The 8564-nt window shown below is 38.8% G+C and overlaps 1 pseudogene; it reads right to left on the bottom strand.

Annotated features, from left to right (window-relative positions):
* On the bottom strand, positions 1 to 7883 carry LOC102408992 (annotated as a pseudogene).
* Positions 7884 to 8564: the final 681 nt, after the last annotated feature.

The following is an 8564-nucleotide window of genomic DNA, read 5'->3' as shown; positions in this document are numbered from 1 at the left end:
CTAGTCCCTTTTCTCCTTCCTACCTGTGCCAGCAAACTTCTGGCAACAAAACAGAAAACACTTTGTGATGACAAATGCAGCAGTTGCCACACAGGCCAGCAGGAACCCAATCACATCCAGAGAGTGGTACTGGAACCAGGTGAGGTCGTGGATAGCTGGTCGCAGGTGATTGACTCCTTTGTGGCGCATGACAAACTCGATCCAGAAGACTGCTCTGTCCAAGGGTTTCATAGGCTGATCATGTTGAATGGCTGATAACCTCATGACATTCCCTTTGTAGCTGAAAGAAAATCAAACAAACATATATTTATAGAATGAGCTCTAATAGATCAAATGTGTGAAATTTTCTTTCAGATGGTAGCAGAGAGAACAACACAGAGTGAAAGAAAAATAGATAATTTTACTCCAAGGTGATTATTGAGACCTTAACTTGTGGGTTATGATATCTTAAATGCATAGGATTTCAAGTGCCAAAGAATAGAAAGAAAATGGGAGAGGATGAGATTGTGTAGTCTAAAGAATGGAATGAGTTAAGTCTCAAAGGAGAAAGAAAGGAAAGGAATTCGTAATATGTTTGTTCAAAGTTTGAATTCTCTAGTAAAGCATTGTTAATAAACGTGGTAGATATGTTTTAAAATGCAGTCATAATCCAGAGATAGCAGGTAAGTCTATGATGAGGTTCAGAAGCATGTCCAAACAGAGCTGATCTTACATTAGTGAAGTAGTGGCTGAAAGTGTGGAAGTGGATTGACTCGGTTTGATTCCTGACTCTGACACTTGCTGGCTGCTTTTTTTATTCTTTCTGTTCCTCTGTTTTATTTTTTGTTTTTTAATATAATTTTATTAAATTTTAAAAACCTTTTTATTTTCAAGCTACTCATTTTATAATTGGAGGGCCCAATTGGTATATAAATTGGATAGGAATAGTACCTTATCTGATCATTTTGAGAATAATGTATTGATTCTTAGAGATATTCCCAGCAGGTATATTCTGTCAGAACATGTTTGCTCATATTGTTGTTGCTTTGGTTCTCATTCTGAAAGAATCTGGAAAAGACTCAAAATTTCACTTTCAAGCATTGCAGTTACATTTGTTTCTACTGTTGAAATGATGATGGACTGTATGTGTGTTGATGGACTGTGTGTGTGTGTGTGTGTGTGTGTGTGTGTGTTAGTTGCTTAGTCAGGTCTGACTGTGTGAGACCCCATGGACTGTAGCTGGCCATGCTTCTCAGTCCATGGAATTCTCCAGGCTGGGATATTGTAGAGGATAGCCATTTTCTTCTCCAGGGGATCTTCTTGACACAGGGATGATGGATTCGTAGACAAAAAAGTAGGAAGAATAAAGAAATATGGTTCATGAACTCTAAATCACAAAGTGCTATAACATGGCATTGCAGCAATGACAATGGAAGTAACTTCCTCTTTTCTGTCAAAAACATGGGGAGAGGACATGGAGTTTTCCAGAGGACTGCAGTAATCTGGAAACATTTTTTTGTAATACTATAGCAAAAGAATACAATAAAAAAGTTACTTAATATGTGTAAAGTCCAGTGTTATTGCCTGGAGAATCCCCATGGACAGAAGAGCCTGGTGGGCTACAGTCCATGGGGTCGCAAAGAGTCCGACACAACTGAAACATCCTAGCATGCATGCACAACACTATGTTACTAAATAACATATGCATTATACCATAGCCTTCAGTATATAGCAGCTAATAAATCATCTTAATTTTCTGACACCAACGTTGCATTATTAAAATTAAAAAACATATAAATACACTAGAAAGATATACATATATAAAATCAGCAAATGAAAGATCTATTTCTTAATAAAAAAACAATTTGCTTTATATACTGCTTATTTAGGTAAATAGCTGCACTAAAATTAAATAACACAACTTATAAAACACAAATGGACACTGTGCTACTATTATTGACACATTCTCTAAACGTTTCATTTCAAAGACATTATGAAACAATAGAGGGAAGTATACATATTTATGAGTTCAGTTCAGTTCAGTCCCTCAGTCATGTCCAGCTCTTTGCAACCCCATAAACCATAGCAAGCCAGGCCTCCCTGTCCATCACCAACTCCTGAAGTCCACCCAAACCCATGTCCATTGTGTTGGTGAGGCCATCCAACCATCTCATATTCCATCATCCCCTTCTCCTCCTGCCCTCAATCTTTCCCAGCATCAGGGTCTTTTCAAATGAGTCAGTTCATTGCATCAGGTGGCCAACGTATTGCGGTTTCAGCTTCAACATCAGTCCTTCCAATGAACACTCAGGACTGATCTCCTTTAGGATGGACTGGTTGGATCTCCTTTCAGTCCAAGGAACTCTCAAGAGTCTTCTCCAACACCACAGTTCAAAAGCATCCATTCTTCTGCCCTCAGCTTTCTTTATAGTCCAGCTCTCACATCCATACATGACCACTGGAAAAACCATAACCTTGACTAGACGGACCTTTGTTGACAAAGTAATGTCTCTGTTTTTTAATATGCTATCTAGGTTGGTCATAACTTTCCTTCCAAAGAGTAAGCATCTCAATTTCATGTCTACAATCACCATCTGCAGTGATTTTGGAGCCCAGAAAAATAAAGTCAGCCACTGTTTCCACTGTTTACCCATGTATATGTCATATTTGTGATATTAATATAATTGTGTTACTGAAATTCATGTATATCCTGAAGTGATTTGGAAATCAAATATTTTTGCTTTTAGAAAATTTGGCTTTTAGATAGTAATGGCACAACATATCTCTTCCAAATAAGACAAGAACAAACACAACCAAAATAACTCAGAATATACTTATATTTATAAGCAGCATCAACATAGTTGTAATTAAGTTAAAAAGTTCTATTTGTTTACCATTTATGAGTGATGGGTTCAAAGTATTAAAGACTTGCAGATAAAGAACAATCTATTGGTTACTGTACTTAGGGGAACAGAAATATATGGGTAAGAGGCAAAAACTATTGGGAATAATATAAGTACAGAGTTGTATTGTACAACATTAGGATTATAACCAATATTTGGTTTTGAATGGAAAATTGCCTAAAAATTGTGTAAAAACTTTTATAAAAGGAATATCCAGCATATCCCTTCCAAGTCAACTACATTTAGATTTTATAATTCTTCCAAAGAAGACTAAAATATCACAATAAAAAAACCCCAAGAATATACCTACATTTAAACATAGTATCTACATAGTTGAAATTGGGTAATTGGAAAGTTCTAGCTGTTTACCACTTATCAGTGATGGAATCAAAATATTGGCCTGGAAAATATTAAATGTAATGGGAATTTGAGATTGATTATGTCAATGTGGTTTCCTGAAAATAGCCATCTTTTAAGAGTTTAAAACATCTGAGGAGTTCACATGCTGAAAGAAAGTAAAGTGGGCAGACAAACATTCATTAGCGTTCATTGTTCCCTACTATAACTTTGTTCTCAATGCTTCTTTATCCTTCTATTACCATTTCAGTGATTCTTTCATTTTAATGATTTTGTTGCTATTGTTGTTCAGTCTGTCAGTCATGTGTGACTATTTGTGACCCCATGGACTGCAATAGGCCAGGTTTTCCTGTCCTTTACCATCTTCTAGAGTGTGCTCAAACTCATGTCCATTGAATCAATGATGCCATTCAATCTCATCTTCTGTCATCCCCTTTTAATGATTAGTTCTTTCAAAATTTCTCCACTATCTTTAAACCACTGACAAAACTTTCCCATAAAACCATGAAAAAATATTAATGTGACACTCACAATAGATTATTGGTGACTGTTTTCAAAGCACTAAGCCAAACTTACTTCTCACTGGGCTTCTGTGAAGACTCATGACTGCCTCCCTGGCTTTCAGATGAGAACTTCTCTAGAAAGAATATCTAGTTAAAAAACAAAACAAAACAAAACAAAACCAAAACCATACTCATAAAGGATTATTAATGACTTCCTTCAATGCATTGAGCAAATCTCTTGTTGACATTGTTTCCAAGTCCAATTTGACAGCAGCTTCCTTGGCCTTCATATGAATGTTGTTATGAGGTTGATCTGCAAACAAAGGAAGGCCCACTATAGGGCTCCTGTGGTAGATGGCCTCATAAATGCCGTTGCTTCCACCATGAGTTACAAAGGCTTTGGTTTTTGGATGACCTAAGAATGAATGAATTTCAGTAAACTTATTAATTATAACTTTTACAATAAAATGAGAAATGGGCTTTTTAAAGGCACTGAAATATAAAATGAAGATATCTCCTGCCATATTAATAAACAAGAAATGTCATAGCCATCAGCAATTTCTGGCCTCCAATGTGAATGACAGCTCCCCAAACTGAGATCCAGTGGATGCTGCCAGCCCCCACAGTGATTGCTGAGGAGCTGGGAGAATGCAAGAAGCAATCACTTCATGGGAAATAGATGGGGAAACAGTGGAAACAGTGTCAGACTTTATTTTTCTGGGCTCCAAAATCACTGCAAATGGTGACTGCAGCCATGAAATTAAAAGATGCTTACTCCTTGGAAGGAAAGTTATGACCAACCTAGATAGCATATTCAAAAGCAGAGACATTACTTTGCCAACAAAGGTCCCTCTAGTCAAGGCTATGGTTTTTCCTGTGGTCATGTATGGATGTGAGAGTTGGACTGTGAAGAAAGCTGAACGCTGAAGAATTGATGCTTTTGAACTGTGGCGTTGGAGAAGACTCTTGAAAGTCCCTTGGACTGCAAGGAGATCCAACCAGTCCATTCTGAAGGAGATCAGCCCTGGGGTTTCTTTGGAAGGAATGATGCTCAAGCTGAAACTCCAGTACTTTGGCCACCTCATACGAAGAGTTGAATCATTGGAAAAGACTCTGATGGTGGGGGGGATTGGGGGCAGGAGGAGAAGAGGATGACAGAGGATGAGATGGCTGGATGGCATCACTGACTTGATGGCTGTGAGTCTGAGTGAACTCCGGGAGTTGGTGATGGACAGGGAGGCCTGGCATGCTGCGATTCATGGGCTCACAAAGAGTTGGACACGACTGAGCTACTGAACTGAACTGAACTGATTCTCAATATGCTGTGCCTGAATAGAACCTCTGGCCTATGAGTGGGACTGGGTGGCAGAAAGAAGAATTTTGTTGGCCATTTATCTGGAACTTAGCTGCTTTAAGCCATAGCTACAGTGAGTGTGTGTGAGAAATTCAAGTGATTTGACTCCTCTAGGAAGATATCATAATGTTCAAATGGGACATGTGGGTAGTGTGAAATTTGTGTTCTTTCTGAACCTACTTGGAATGAAGTCTAGTTTTCTGAATAAGGATGGTGAGAGAGGGACCTGTTTTAGTTTTAAATGGCATAAGCATTCAATGATTTTTCTGCTAATGTATTTTTGGAATAAATGTGTCTTTACTTGCTTGTATACCTTTAGGGCACTTTCTAGATATTGAAGAGCTGTTTTAAAATATAATTTTCAGTAGTTTTTCTTTTTTTAATTTAAATTTATTTATTTTAACAGTTTTTCTTACTTCATGTAAGAATTTGGGAAATATATCATGTTACCATCTAAGAAATGAGAGGTTTGGGGCTGCAGTGCTGGCTCAGTGGTAAAGAATCAACCTGGCAAAAGCAGAAGACACAGGTTCAATTCCTGATTCAGGAAGATGGCACATGCCACGGTGCCGGGGTCCAGCCCCGGCTGATCAAGGGTATTCGAAGCGGGGACGGCGTCGGTGAGGATCAGGATACAATAGCTTCAATTAGATATTAATTAGAGATGTAAAGAGTAATAGAATGAGGGTAGCTTAGTAGGAAAATTCAGTGGAGAAAAGAGGCTGAGTAGCTTGGTTTACGCGGGAGACCAATAAAACTTCAAGACAAGAAGCTTGCACCACTTACATAGGCCACAGGCATCCTTCCGTTCTCCCGAAGGAGAGGAGACACTGAGGCCTCCCCGGTCTGATCTTAGAAGCCCAGGCAAAATTAGTAAGCTTGGTGGGTTCCGCGCTCCAGATGGAGACTCAGCCAGAGTGAGAGAGAGACATGGGGAGACCAGTATTTCGAGAAACTGATCCCAATTCTTTATTTTATACACTGAGATGTTATGCAAAAGTCACGTGGGGTCAGCAGTCCTGACTTTTATCAAAGTCAGGTGCTTCATACAAATGTATACAGAGGTCTTAGGGGTGTTACATCATCTTCTGGCCAGAGGGCCTGCTGACAATTTAGGACCCTCTCCTTTTGACAGCAGTCAGTCAACCAGGACACTTATTTCTCCAGGGGTGATTATTCTTAAAACAGATGCCACCCAAATAAAGTTACATTCCTATAGGGTGAGGGTATAGTGGGTTTTAGTTAAGGAAAGAATTTACTTAGCCTAAGGTCTAGTGTGATTTATATCAAAGGTTAATACTTATTTTTTCTATATATTCATCAATGTGTGTAAGGGCAGGGGATATGGAGACTTAGTAACAAACATTGGCTCAACAAATGAAAAACCCTTCACCAATAAAATTTCTAATCAGCCCACTATACTTATACTAATGGTTTTCTAACTTTTCTAAGGAACCTGTTTTTAGAAGGTTTAAAGCATCTCGTGCCTCTCACGGTTGGGAGGCTGTGAGCAATCACATGTGGCCGGACAAGCCTGTCAGGCAGGCTAGAGAGCCTTCAGAGGAGTTTGTAGGTTAAAACACTCTTGCCACGCCCAGGAGTTTTTATTAACTGGAGCTCTAGGTTAACTCCTTCTCCGAAAGAGGTGGTGGGGGACAGCCCCCCGTAAAGACAGAGGTGTAGGTGGGAGCACAAAGTAGTAAAGCAGGCAGGCTCTGGTTATGGGGGTAGATACTCGAGGATTTCCAGGGGGACTCCTGAGGCTCGATCCCGCCTTTGTGTATGTCGAGCCTCCTTTGTCATGACCTTTGCCACGGGCGGAGTGCCTCACTCTGGCCCCCAACACCACGGGGCAACTAAGGTGATGCATCGCATCTATTCAGCCTGAGTTCTAGTGTTTGGGAACTGCAACTACTGAGCCCCATGCATTGCAAGTACTGAAACATGCGTGCCCTAGAGCCTCCATCCCACAACAAGAAAAGCCACTTCAATGAGTGGCATGTCCAACTCAATTAGAGAGTAGCCTCCAGTCTCTGCAACTAAAGGAAAGCCTGTGCATCAAGAAGACCCAGCACAGCCACAAATTAAAAGAAAAAGAAATGGGAGGTCAAGGTGCAAAATTTTTTATTTATCTCTATCTATCTACCTTGATGTGTAGTTGATTTACAATTTTCTGCTAGAGCTTCAGGGCTATAGTATAATTATTTAGTAGTTTTGTAAATTATATTCCATTATAGATTATTACAAGATATTGAGTATATTCCCTGTGCTATCCAGTAGAATTTTTTTGCTTATTTATTTTATGTATAGTAGTTTACAGCTCTTACCCCATACTCCTAAATTGGTTGCTCTCCCCCTGCTGTTTAGTAAGCATAATTTTATTGTTTATATCTGTCAATCTGTTTTGTATATAGATTCAGTTGTATTATTTTTTTAGATTCCATGTATAACTGACATAGTATTTTTCTCTGTGTGACATATTTCACTAAGAATAATGATCTGTAGTTCCATCCATGTGGCTACAAATGGCAATATTTTATTCTTTCAAAGGCTGAGTAATATACCTTTGTACATATATCCCACATCTTAAGATAATTGTCTGTTAATGGGCACTCATGTGGCTTCTGTGTTTAGGCTGTTATATCAAGTGCTGATATGAATATTGTGTTGCATGTGTCTTTTGAAATTAGTGTTTGATTTTTTCAGCTGTATAACCAGGAGGGGAATTACTGGATTATGTGGTAGTTCTATTTTTGGTTTTTAATGGACCTACATACTGTTTTTCATAGCCGTCACATGAAATTACATTCCCAGCAACAGTGTATGGGGATTCCCTTTTATTCACATTTCCTTTAGCATTTACTATTTGTAGACTTTTTGATGATAGACATTCTGACCACTGTGAAGTGATGCCTCTGTGGTTTTGATTTGAATGTCTCAAATAATTTATAGCATTGAGCATCTTTTCATGTACCTGTTAATTATCTGTTTATCTTATTTGTAGAAATGTTTATTCAGGTCTTCTGTCCATTTTTTTTTTTTTTTTTTGGCTGATCTGATCCTGACAGGCAGAGCCTGCAAAGCGCGGTCAGACGGGCTGGCGGGAGGACTTCCTGGGAGCGGCGACTGTGGCCCTTGACCCGGTGTTCTCCTCCCCCTGCCCCGGATCGGGCCCTAGAACCGGGTGGCCCAGTGAGATCTTCTGTCCATTTTTTGATTGGTTTGCTTTCTTTTTTATATTGAATTGTATGAGATATTTGTATATTTGAGATATTATTCCCTTGTTTGTCACATTATTTGCAAGTATTTTCCCCTATTCCATAGGTTGTGTTTTTGCTTTGTTAATGTTTTCTTTCCTGTGCAAAGCTTTCATGTTTGATTTGGTCACATTTGCTTATTTTTGCCTTTATTTCGATTTCCTTGAAAGAATAATCTAAGAAAATTTTGTTATTAATTGTGTCAAAGAGG

This window comes from Bubalus bubalis, chromosome 7 (assembly GCF_019923935.1).
Source record: "Bubalus bubalis isolate 160015118507 breed Murrah chromosome 7, NDDB_SH_1, whole genome shotgun sequence".
Classification (NCBI taxonomy): Eukaryota; Metazoa; Chordata; class Mammalia; order Artiodactyla; family Bovidae; genus Bubalus; species Bubalus bubalis.
Note: the sequence above shows the minus strand (reverse complement) of the source record. Positions and strands in the feature narration are given on the sequence as shown.